This window comes from Sminthopsis crassicaudata, chromosome 5, assembly GCF_048593235.1.
Source record: "Sminthopsis crassicaudata isolate SCR6 chromosome 5, ASM4859323v1, whole genome shotgun sequence".
Taxonomy (NCBI): domain Eukaryota; kingdom Metazoa; phylum Chordata; class Mammalia; order Dasyuromorphia; family Dasyuridae; genus Sminthopsis; species Sminthopsis crassicaudata.
Genome location: NC_133621.1, coordinates 254798619 through 254811842, shown reverse-complemented (window position 1 = coordinate 254811842; position 13224 = coordinate 254798619).

Below are 13224 nucleotides of genomic sequence, written 5' to 3'. Positions count from 1 at the left end.
GACAAAAATTTACTTGGTCATAGATATCATCTCCAAACTGAAAATGTTGCAGCCATTTGGCCAATCTGGCTGTTTGCATTGCCTAATCAAAACCTTTTGGAATCTAGGTTACCTAAATAATTCAGGTCATATGATAAACATGCAGGTATTATTTACTTCAACTCTTGTCTACATGTTCCCAAGAACATTCAAAAGTGTCTAAATTAATCATAGAAAATACGTAGAGTTTTAGGATTTTACTAGTTGAAGGAGGCTTAATGAATTTAAATTATGTTAAGGTAGAGCTACTGTGTTGGGAGAAGAGTCATAATATTGTAACTAACATTTCTATAGTGCTTACTATTTATCAGACATTGTGCTAAGCACTTAAAAATTATTTTATTTGTTCCTCACCAGAAGCCTGGATGGTGCTTTTGTTATTTCCATCTTACAGATGAGGAAACTGAGGCAAATCAAGGGTTAGTGACTTGCCCAAAATTGCACAATTGGTTGTGTCTGAAGTGAGATTTGAATTCAAGTATTACTAATTCCCAGGTGGCCACTCATTCCATTGTGCCACAATTCCTTCCTCCCTCCCTCCCTCCTTCCCTTCCTTCCTCCCTTCCTTCCTTCCTTCCTTCCTTCCTTCCTTCCTTCCTTCCTTCCTTCCTTCCTTCCTTCCTTCCTTCCTTCCTTCCTTCCTTCCTTCCTTCCTTCCTTCCTTCCTTCCTTCCTTCCTTCCTTCCTTCCTTCCTTCCTTCCTTCCTTCCTTCCTTTTTTTGTTTACAAGATATATGCATGGGTAATTTTTCAGCATTGATAATTGCAAAACCTTTTGTTCCCATTTTTCCCCTCCTTCCCCCCCACCCCCTCTCCGATATATGCCACGATTCTTGAGGGGAAAATAAATGAATTTACAAATGTACTTCAAACTTGAAATATCTTTCTATAATGAATTTACTCCCCTATCAGTATTAATTCTGCACTCAGGCATTTATATAGATCTGCTATCCATAGTATGCTAGAAACACATAGGAAATATAATCAGGTATTATATGATATTAAAATTATTGCTTGAAGTTCCACAAAAATTACATAACTGCTGTTCTGAATACTCAATGGATTTTTTTAAGTAATTTTTTTTCTTGAAAAATTTGGCTGCTCTATTCAGGGTTCTGGTAATTATATTATTCTACAAAATTTGAGCCAGAGGCTTCTGCTGCTGGTTATGTCTACATGAAGCCAAAAGCATCCTTCATGGGAAAAAAAAAATCAATCTATTCAATGAGTCCAGATGGTTGCTGTTGTGTAAAAACATCTGGATAATTATCTGGATGTGCTGGTGTTCTGTAGACATTTCCCCTTTGTCATTCTTATTACATAAATCCATTCATCACTACAGATTCATTAATTGTATCAGAATTCATTTAAATCTTTATGCATAATTTTATGCATGTAAAAAGTTGTCATTCAAGAATTAAATTTTCATTTTGAACACTAGTTAATTTCATTTCTTCTAGTAAAATAATGAAAATCGTTACCATTTTTGGGGTTCAGCTTCTAAACTCCAACAAGAGGCTACTTGTGAAATAAAAGGATAATGCTAATATAATAAAATTTTATCTCTTGTACTGAAACTGGGGTGTGTAGCTTGCTTTTTTATTTGTATGGAGCATGTTATGCTTGAGGAATTTTTTTTTTTTTTTAACCAAAAACTTCCAGTTGATAAAAGCTGATTACATTCACAGCAGGGCTTCTTGAATAAACCAGGAAATCTAACAAACGGTTCAGTATACACACTGGAATTCTAGGGATTGCCTTGTTTACTTATTAAGACTGTCTGAATAAGTTCTTAAAATTCAAACAGACATACCAGGAAGAAAATCCTTCACTGTCATATTTTGGAAGAAACAAGTAGAGGTCTGGGATTGTAAAAATCCATTCTTTGTTTCTGAAGTTACTAGTTTATATAAACTTTTATCTAATTATGTCAGTTCCTTTCATACACCTGCATGGGCTAATCAGCCTTCCTCACTTGGCAGAACTCAAATTAATCTTCTCAGTAATGCCATACATGTCTAACAAGGCAACAAGCATCCTTCAGTCTATCTGTTGAGATAATGCCTAAATCTCTTATATAAGAGCACACTCCCTTAAGACATTCTTGCAAGAGCCTACATTCTTTGTAACCCAACCCCTTATCTTGGGCTTCCATCAAATCTTTGTTCCTTTTTTTCCCTTTCCTATAATTCCTGCAATGTATAAAATGTATATTTTTTTGTAAATTGAGTTGGAGAAGGAATGGCAAATCACCCTAGTATCTTTGCCAAGAAAATTCCAAATAGGATGAAGTCAGACTCAAAACTGAAAAAGAATAACAATGTATTCTTTACAGGATAAATTACAAATAACCAACAAAGTAAGACATTAGCAATGGGGGATCAAAATAGGGTTCCTTTAAAAAGTAAGCTTTTAAGTGAGACTTGAAGGAAGCCAGGAGGTGGATATGAGGAGGAGAGCATTCTGAAAATGCCTAGAGTTGGGAGATGATAGTATCTTTTTAAGAAATGGCAAAGAAGATGCGTGATGGGAAAAGGGGAACACCAAGATGTGTAAGAAAGCCTCCTATCTGCGGGATTGAGGAAGAGGGGGACAGGTTACAAAGGGCTTTGAATATCAAACAGGATTTTATATTTGGTTCCAAGTATGTAATAAAGAACTACTGAATTTATTTTTTGAATAGGGGAGTAATGTGATTGAATAAAAGGAGTTCTATTGCCCTTTTTTTGAGCAACTGAAGTGAAGAATTAAGAAAAAGCCTATCTTTCAAATTTTATTCCACTCTCCTTCCAAATCTCTTTTTTTACAATATCAAAAGAAGATTTAAAGTTTCAATAACTGTCTTTAAAGGTTGCTACATAGAATGGGATCTGCTTGGCCTCAGAGCAAAACTAGCTGAGAACATATTAAACTCTTTTGATTATTTCCAAATTACCCTGCGGATATAGCTTGTTTGTATATATGTATGGTGCCTCCCGCTGAGTATCTACAGATACAAAGAGAAGATTTTTTACTCATAGAAGGAAAAAAAAAACCTTCCCAATAATTAAAGGTGATATAAAAAGGAATAGTTTGTCCTGATGGGCAGGGTACTGCCATTATTGGAAGTCTTCAGATCTTAAAACTGGATGACCACTTGGAATGACTTCTTACTTCTCATCCAGAGAATATATGATCCTGAAAAATGGTTTACTAGCTTCTATAGAATTGAATTTTAGAATATTTGGGTTCAAATCCAGACTTTGATATTTCTATCTGTGTGATCTTAAACAAATCAAAAGACTTTCAGGTCCATGGATTCAGAATAGGAGGGTTTTCTGGAGATCAGTTTAAAATTGGAATGGACCTTAGAGATTTCTTGTTTCACCTCTCATTGTATTTATGCCTTTTCTTGGTTTGTTTGTTTTACTGATATACCCACTCCTCAGCCAGAAGTAGTATTAATGATGATGGCAAGGTGATTATAAATAAGGTTTACTATGTGGTTGGCTAAGTGTTTTGGTTGGTTCTCCCAACAACCCTGGGAAGTAGGTCCTATAGTTCCTATTTTATAGATGATGAAACTGAGGCAAAAAGAGGTTATATGTTGTTTGCCAAGGGCCACACAACTAGTAAGTGTCTGAGGCTGTATTTGAACTCTGGTCTTCCTAACTGACTCATGCTGTATCCTCTGTGTGGCCCAGAATCGATTCCCTGCCTTGTAACAAATAAAAGTAGATTGGCAAAATCAACCAAATACAATACCCTTATCTGCAAAAAGTTGAAAGATATGATTCATTATCTCTGTAGCCCCTTTATTTGATAAGGTGAGAAAACTGAGATTTAGAAAAGTTAAAAGATATGTCCAGAACCACATAAATTCCGAGTAGTTGAGCTGGAATCAGTCTCCTCACTTCCTTTACTTGTAAAATGAGGTGCAGGGGGAAGAGGGAGAGAAGTGTTGGCAGGGAGGTTAAACTTGGTAATAATGAAAGTACTCTCCAGTGCTTGAACCTATGATCCTATGGAAATTTTAGCCAAATTATAAAGATAATTTCAGTTCTACTTTGTGCATCTGAAAAAGCACCCTTAAAACATTGGATAAAAACTAAAAGAGTAAGACACCAGGCACTGAGCTAAGCACTGGGAATACAAAGAAAGAAAGCTTGAAAGACAATCTATGTTGTCAAGAGCTTACAATCTAATTGGGGAGATGAAGTGTAAATATAAATAAAAACATCACAAAATTAACATTGAAGTTGACATTATGCAACCTGAATTTTTTTCATTTTTTTCTTATATTTTTTTTTCATATTTTTACATTATCATCTATGCCTCTTCACTATTTGAACTTTGTAAATACAAGGAAGAAGACTCTTAAGTAGTCTAATGGAACTTGAAGTTCACAACTTTACCAAGTGTACTGTCAGATTTTTCTTGGTTCAGATAAATGTTCACATTCCTGCAAAACTGTAAACTTGACTGACATTAAACAGTGGTGACCTGTCAACAATGAGTACGTTAGCCTTTAATGAAACAAATATTTATTAGACCCCTAAACTTGCTGTAACCAAAGTCCTTAAAAGGAATCAGTGTTCGTTATTATTATTGGGATAGACAGAACCATTCATCAAAGCCATTGGCTGTGTTTCTGTACATTTTTGTTTTTTTTGTTAAGAAGATTCCATTCATTGGTCTGTAATGAGTAAAAGCTTTGATTGCTTTTAACAAAGGCTAGACAAGATAGAGATGAACTTTCTGATGACAATGAAGGGACATTTTCCAGCTCAACCACTTGAAACTTGTGTGATTCCAGGCAGATCTCTTTACTTATCCAAAGCCTTAGTTTCCTTACTTTATTAAATGAAGGAGCTATAGAAATAATGAATCATATCTTTCATCATCTTGAAGCTGTATTTAGTTGTTTTTGCTAACTTACTTTTCTTTTTTACAAGGCAGGGGATGGATTCTAGGTCACATAGAGGATAGAGCACCAGTCAGGAAAACCTGAGTTCGAATACACCCTAGTATACTTATTAGTTGTGGGGCCCTAATTAAGTCATACAACCTGTGTTTGCCTCAGTTTCATCATCTGCAAAATGGGAATATAGCACTTACCTCCCAAGGTTATTGTGAAAACCAACTCAAAAAATGATAATTATAAAACACTTGGTATACCACATAGTAAGTGAAAAGTGTTTCATTATCTGGGCATACAGTAAAGCACTTAATTAATAAATGCTTTGTTGAGGGGCTGTTCTCTGCTACTCATTCGTGTTCCTATCTTTATATTTTTATAATGTATTTCTATCTTGGCTGACTTTGACCTTTAAGAATGATACTAAGAACAGATCTTCCAGAAGGGAGCAAGGGGTAATTGATAGAATGCCAAACTTAAATTAATTTGGAAATGTGAATAAATCCAACATCCACCACCCTGTGATTTAAATTCACTTCTTGGAGCTTGTTTTGTCAGATATAAAGTGAAGGAGTAGGGACTACTCAGAATCCAACTCTAAATCTCAGCAAAATGATGTCAAACTAGACACAATGCTATGTACAAAGGCAAGGTCTTACTATCTAAATTTAATATAAAATAATTTTATTTAGCATTAATGCCTAATATTTAAGTTGCTAACTTAAATATAAAAACTTTAAAACGTTATGAATAAATTACTGAATAAAGGAGAAACAAAATAAACTTTTTGATTTCATCCTTTGCAATATAACTAAATGAAACTTACATTTATATAGTGCTTTAACTTTCCAGCATAGTTAATCTTTAATAAATATTGAAGCTCCTCTTTGCAACCTCATGAAGTAGGTGATACAACTATTATTTTTCCTAGGCTGCTTCTGCCCATTCCTAGAATCCTGGAATCCTCTCACTTCAAACTCTTGAAATTCTTAGCTGCCCTTCAAAAATTAGTTCAGATGGCTTGTTCTACTTACTTGCCAGTTGATAGAGTTGGAGTTCTCTCTATTTCCCCAAATTACTTGGAAATTTTTGTTTTTACTTATCTGAATATGTGCATTCTTCCTCTCTTTTAAAACTTATTAAATATAACTTTTATTTTTTTGATTGATCAAGCATTTTTTTTCTCCCTCCAACCTCTACCTTAAATTTCTCCGTTGGTGTCATCCAAAAATAGATCTGTTTATATCTTAAATCCATCACTTCTATCTCAGGAGATGGGTTGCATGGCCTTCTAGAATCATCCTTAGACATTGTTGTATTCATTAGAATTCTTAGTTGTTCATCTTTGAAATTCCTTTAAAATTCCTAAAGATTCATGATGGGAAATGCTATCCGGATCCAGAGAAAGTACTATGGAGTCTAACTTCAGATCAAAGTATATTTATTACTTTCACTTTTTTTTTTCTTTTTGTGGTTTTTCTCTTTTATTCTGATTGTTCTTTCACAACATGACTAATGTGGAAATATATTTAATATGACATATACACACATATAACCTATGTCAAAGTGTTTACTATCTTAGGGAGGAGGACAGGAGAGAAGGAAAGAGAAAAAAATTGGAATTCAAAATCTTAAAATAAGTCAATGTTGAAAACTTTTTTCGTGTAATTAGAAAAAATTTTAAAAGTTGTTTGTCTTTATAATATTATTGTTACTATATTCTTATGATCCTGGTATTATTATGGACTCTTCACTTCCCCTCATTCCACATGTATAATCAGATGCCAATCCTTGCCAATACTGCTTTTAGGTTCATTTAGGTCCTTATCATCACTTGTCTAGTTTATTGCAACAGCCCATTTAACTGGTCTTCTACCTAAAGTCTCATTCACAATTTCAATCCATTCTGTACATTGTTGTCCATGTAACTTTACCTAAGTGAATATCCAAGCATACAGCTCCTCTTCTCCACCAAATTCAGGGGTTCCTATTGCCTCCAAAATAAAATATAATTTTATCTATATAGCTTGGCCCAAGCCTCGATTTTCATTTTGACTGGTTTTCTTTTCCTCAAACACATGAAAAGCTAGTTTTCAACATTCATTTCTGCAAGACTTCGTGATCTGAATTTTTCTCACTCCTTTCCTTAACCTCCCCTGTCTCAAAGCAGCAAGTAATCTGATGTAGGTTAAATATGCACAATTCTTTTAAACGTATTTCATTTGTATTGCTGTGCAAGAAAAATTAGACCAAAGGGGAAAAACCAAGAGAAAGAACAATAGCAACAACAAAAAAGTGAAAATACTATGCTTTAATCCACATTCAATCTCTATAGTTCTGTCTCTGGATGCAGATGGTACTTTCCATTGCAAATCTATTGGAATTGTCTTAAATCTCCACATTAATGGAAAGAGCCAAGTCCATCACAGTTAATCATCACATAATCTTCTTGTTACTGTGCTCAATGTTCTCTTGGCTCTGCTCACTTCATTCAGCATCAATCCATGTAAATATTTCCAGTAAACCTCTGTTTTCAGTCACATTGGACATTACTCCCACTCCTGTATTCTGTGATGGAACCAAATTGGCTACTCCATTGTCTATCTCTCCATACCTTTGTACTGACCATCTTTTAAACCTGGGAATCAAACCCTTTCTTTATTTAACATGCAGCTCGGGCACTATCTTTTATATGAAGGTTTATCAAAGTATCTTTTCAAAGATACCCTTATGTAGGTTGGAAATTAGTTTTATTAGAGAAACTTGGGACAAAGATATTATTTATCCCAATTGTTTCTCTACTTGTATTGGTTTTGTTTGTGTAAAAATTAATTAATTTTATGTAATCCGAATTGCTCATTTTAACTAAATTGGAATGTAAAGAGGAAGAGCCTACAATTTTCAGTTCCTTATACTTTCTGGTGATGAGACAAGAGCTGACATGTGCTTCTGGGTGAGAGGAAGGGCAGCTCTTCTATGTTCCACCCAGTCAGTATGTCCATGACATGTAGCATCTTGTGTTTCTTCTGTTTCTTCTTTCCTGATCTTGAGGAAGTGAATGTCCCAAGATGGGACAGTACCAATGGTCCAAGTAGTAATCTTTTAATTTCAGCAGATGCTAAGGTTCCATAAAAAGTTCCCTCAGCAGCCAGATTTGGTCGTACAGTACAAAGAGGTAGTAACATCAACAAACTGAAGCAGTAGCAGTCAATGACAAGAGTATGTTACTGCTAAGAGGGAAAGAACTTCCAAAAACAGGAGTCAGGAGATACCCATAGCTTATACACGTTCTCTGCACATGTGTCTCATTACCTTTGTATTTTAAGTTTAAACTTACTTCTACAGAAACTATGCAAGAGAAGAATTGTCCCACTTTGAGGGGAATATTTTGTACACTATAAGGTTCAACAATATTTCATTACACCTTAGTAGTTAGTGAATAACAACTAGCATTTATATTGCACCTGGGTAGCAGGTACTGTGCAAAGGGTTTTACAAAAATGATCTTGTTTCATTCTCACAACAACTTTAGGAGGTGGGTGTTATTATCATCCCCATTTTACAAAGGAGGAAACTGAGGTGCATAGAAGTTAATGACCTACTTCTACCACTTTACTCTTAAATTTGAATCTACCTTCCCCAGGGACCTCATGTGTGCAAAAGGACATGAGCCCATCAGTTTGGTGGGAGAGAGAAGAGTATATTGACAACTGTTTTGGTATAACTTCTCAATAAATCTCTTCTCTAAAAACTAATGTGGTTCTCTACTGGTTGATAAAGGAAAGCTGACCCAGGGGGGCTCATGATTGAAAGTAGTAGACACACCATTCCCTCACTGTGAGAATCATAATAGTCATCTGCCTTCTGGGGACCCAGTTAGCTCCTTCAAATATAAATGGGGAGGACATGAGCCTAAAGGGTGGGCTACAAAAATATTTATAATATGTAATATTTGGGGCTTATTTTTAATCCTAACTTAAAGTGTAATAAAAAAAATTCAGTAAGTATAATTGGTATCTTCCATTTATGCCTTTAACCACAATTCTCATGTTTTTTTCCCTTATTAAACAGTATCTAAGAAGCAAAACGAAAATTTTAGAAAATTTGACCTTTTCATTTCTTGCTTAAATTGTACAAGATTGTATCTGAAAATGTCTTAGCATGTATATTGGCAGCCTGACATGGCCCCATTAGTTTAGTATTTATTATCTCTGGAACTCAGCTGGGATTTGTGGTCCAAGAGTTGGTGGAATTTGTTTTTCTGCATTAAGAAAGTTTATCTCTGTTCTTGCCTAAAGGCTCTTGGTAAACAATAATGCATTCTAGTCAGTGCTTCAAACTTAAGTGGAACCAACCAAGTGTATGCAATATATAACTGTACTCCTTTCAAAAAAAAGCACTGGGGGGAGGGGAAAAAAAGAAAAGCCTGAGTTCACCAAGTTCACCACACGTGATCTCTAGTTAACTGGGACCATTCTCAAGCAATTCCATAAATGAGAAAAAAAAGCACAATCTGGTATTCCAATGGGGAACTTCTTGAGATTGAAAAGCACAATCTTATATTCTAATGAGGGACTTCTTAATTTGAGATTCATTTGTTTTTAATATGAGAGAGTTAATATGAATTATCATTCTTAATAAGGACAATATGCCAAAAACTTTATAACTTCCTATGATCAAGGGCTTGCTAACTTCTTAGGGGCAGAAGGACAATGAAATGAAAATTTTTTATTTATATTTCCTTGGCATATTAAGAAAATGTTAGAAGACTAGTTTATTTCCCTAATCACATCTGCTTTTGAATCTAGTTTGGTGCTCTGAAATTATATCATAGATCCAGAGTTGGAAAAGACCTTTAAAAGTCATTTAAACTACCTAGCCCTTCATTTTGCAAGTGAGGAATTTAAGAAGCTTATCCAAGATCACATAGATAAAGAGGTCCTCTGACTGCAAAGCCAAAGTTCATTCCACTGTGTGCTATATTCTCTCCATCTGGAGGCATTTAGCAAGTGCCTACTATATACCAAATACTTTCCTAGAGAGTGGAGATACAAAGAAAAACTGAGAATAGTCCCTGCCCACAAGGAGCACATAAATGCATGTGTATGTATACATAGTTACATATATATATATATATATATATATATATAATGTTCTTGGTGGGATTTTCTTGAGGTCTCTGGAGCAGCCTTTGTTTCAGTTATCATCACAAGAATAGCCAGGTGTTAAAGTCCAAAAGTCTTTATTGTCTACTTAGCCTGGTGCTCAATTAACTTCCTGTGGCCTTCAGACAGGACTTGGTTTCAATGGAGAAAATGAAAGAGGAGAACCTCTCTGGTGGTGTGAGATGGGATGAATCTAAGTCCAAGGTTTCTGCTTCAGCCTCCAGCCTCCAGCCACCAAAAAGGTGGACCATGGAATGAATCTGTCTCTGCCTCCCTTGGCTGAATTTGTCTCAACTTATATGCTCTACACTGAGTATAAAGCAATCATTACATCACTAGGAAACCATTATTTGTTATAAGATTAAATCAATCAAGCTACACCCAGCAAAAGAACTCTAGGAGATGACTATGAACCATTACATAGAATTCCCAGTCCCTCTATTTTTGTTCACCTGCAGTCTGGATTTCCTTCACAGGCTAATTGTACACTATTTCAAAGTCCAATTCTTTTTGTACAGCAAAACAACTGTTTGGACATGTATATATATTTTGTATTTAATTTATACTTTAACTTATTTAACATGTATTGGTCAACCTGCCATCTGGGGGGGGGAAGGAGGGGAAAAATTAGAACAAAAGGTTTGGCAATTGTCAATGTTATAAAATTACCCATGCATATATCTGGTAAATAAAAACTAATAATAAAAAAATTAAATAATTTTTAAAAATTAAAAAAAAAGATTAAATCAATCATACTGAACTTAGAGAACTATTAAGCATCATACTAAATTAGATAACCATTGTCTTTATCAATTCCACTGACTTAACACCTTGTAAGAATCCTTGTTTTAAGTAATTCTGGCCCTTAACACATACATATGATTTATATATGTGTATATGTACAATATATTTACATATACATATGCTTTATAAACATGTACATACACACAAGTCTGGTTTGTATTATATACATGTGTATTGTATATAAAGTTTATATACATCTACATATATAGTCTTTATATATGTGATTGTATGTGATTGTATGTGTGCAGGAGTTGTGACCAGGGAAGGGAGTTTTGTTCTAGACAGTCATAGAAATGGTAAGTAAAATCATTGAAGTTCATACTCTGTGAAGGAAGAGTTTTGATTTGATTATTGTTCCTAGAGTAAAAAGCATTGTTATGCTGTGTGTGTGTGTGTGTGTGTGTGTGTGTGTGTGTGTGTGTGTGTGTGTGTGTAATAAAATTTTCAGAGACACTGAAACCCTTCAGTTCCTCAGAAGATGTCTTCCAGCAGCTGTGGCCAAGGAATTTCATCATTGGATGACCTGTCTTCTGGTAATAAACTCTGAATTTAGCCAAGCTGGACTTTGGACCTCAGGCACAGTATTCAGCTCTGCTGCCAGTAGAACCATGTTATTTTTCTGGTTCTGTAGAAACTTGAGAGCAGGTTCTTTCTCTGCTGGCAAAGCCTGTGTGTCATATAACATCGCATCTGATTTAAGACTTTAGTGGAAGCTTTGCTGTTCCAATTGTAGACATCATATTGGTGTAGTTTTAATTTTCTGTTATTGTTTACATCCTGCTTTCTGTCCAAAAGGGAGAACCTTTTGAGTAGACTATGAAGGCCAAGACTTGCTAAGGTATTCAAAAGTTAATAGATTCAAGTATTCTAAATACCTGAGGGAACCACAATGTCCCCAGCCTAACTAAGAATTTCATTCACAAGAGCAGATCAGTTACTTTTTAATATCTTAGTAGATAAATTCTGGGAAGTTGCCTAAAGTAAAGGGTGTTAACTGCCTTACCAAAGATCACACAGTTAGTAGGTGTCAAAGGAGGGATTGGAAGACAGGTTTTCCTTAACACCAGGGTCAGGCACTGAGTCAATAGACTCAGCAAGGCTGCCTCCAAATGTGCATTAAAAATTGGCACGTGCAAAATATTACATACACTGATTATAGTACAGTGCTAATAGTTATATGTATATGTCACCAAGAAGGATTAGACCAGAAATGGTGCATTTGGTTTGATTCAAGCACTAATTAATGCCAAGTGCCGTTAATTGTTATAGTTTATGTGCATAATATATGTTATGAGTTTATGTATATAATATATGTTATGAGGACCATAATATCAGGAAGGGGATACCATGACATGCAAGCAAATTGGATTTAAATGAGGGAGGGCTGTGCAAGGTCCCCAGCCTCACTTTCCTCTCCAGAACCATTTGGGTCCAGGAGGCAGATATAAATCAAGATAACTAGAAATGATCCTGAATTGAATGCAAATAACAATTATTTTTGCTTTGACCAGAAACTCTAAGGATCTTCTTCAATTTTTTGTGCGTGTGACTTGGTTGGTGAAAGAAGAGATTTTTTTGCTGCTACTTAGCCTTTAAATTACTGAATGGGTGTGGTCTCACCTTAGCTTAAAAAGGTCAAGGTACTAGGTGCTGAAGATACAAAGAAAAAAATGAAAATAATGAATACCTCAAGATTCCATTCCACTGGAGGGATAGAGGCAACTTAGACTTTAAAGTTCACTTTTCAAAAAATGAATTTATAACTAAAACAATCAAAAAAAGGTACTTCAGGTGAAGAAAGTGCATCCACCACGGTGGGACAATAACTTCCCTTAAAATTAGAATTTTAAGAAAGTTGTCCGGGTTTACATGAACTGATGCTGAGTGAAATGAGCAGGACCAGCAGGAGATCATTATATACTTCAACAAACAATACCTATATATGATGATCAATTCTGATGGACCTGGCTCTCTTCAACAATGAGATGAACCAAATCAGTTCCAATAGTGCAGTAATGAACTGAACAAGCTACACCCAGCGAAAGAACTCCGGGAGATGACTATGAACCACTACATAGAATTCCCAATATCCCTATTTTTGTCTGCCTGCATTTTAGATTTCCTTCACAGGCTAATTGTACACTATTTCAAAGTCTGATTCTTTTTGTACAGCAAAATAACTGGACATGTATACATATTTTGTACTTAACTTATACATTAGCATATTTAACATGTATTGGTCAACCTGCCATCTGGGGGAGGGGGTGGGGGAAGGAGGGGAAAAGTTGGAACAAAAAGTTTGCAACTGTCAATGCTGAA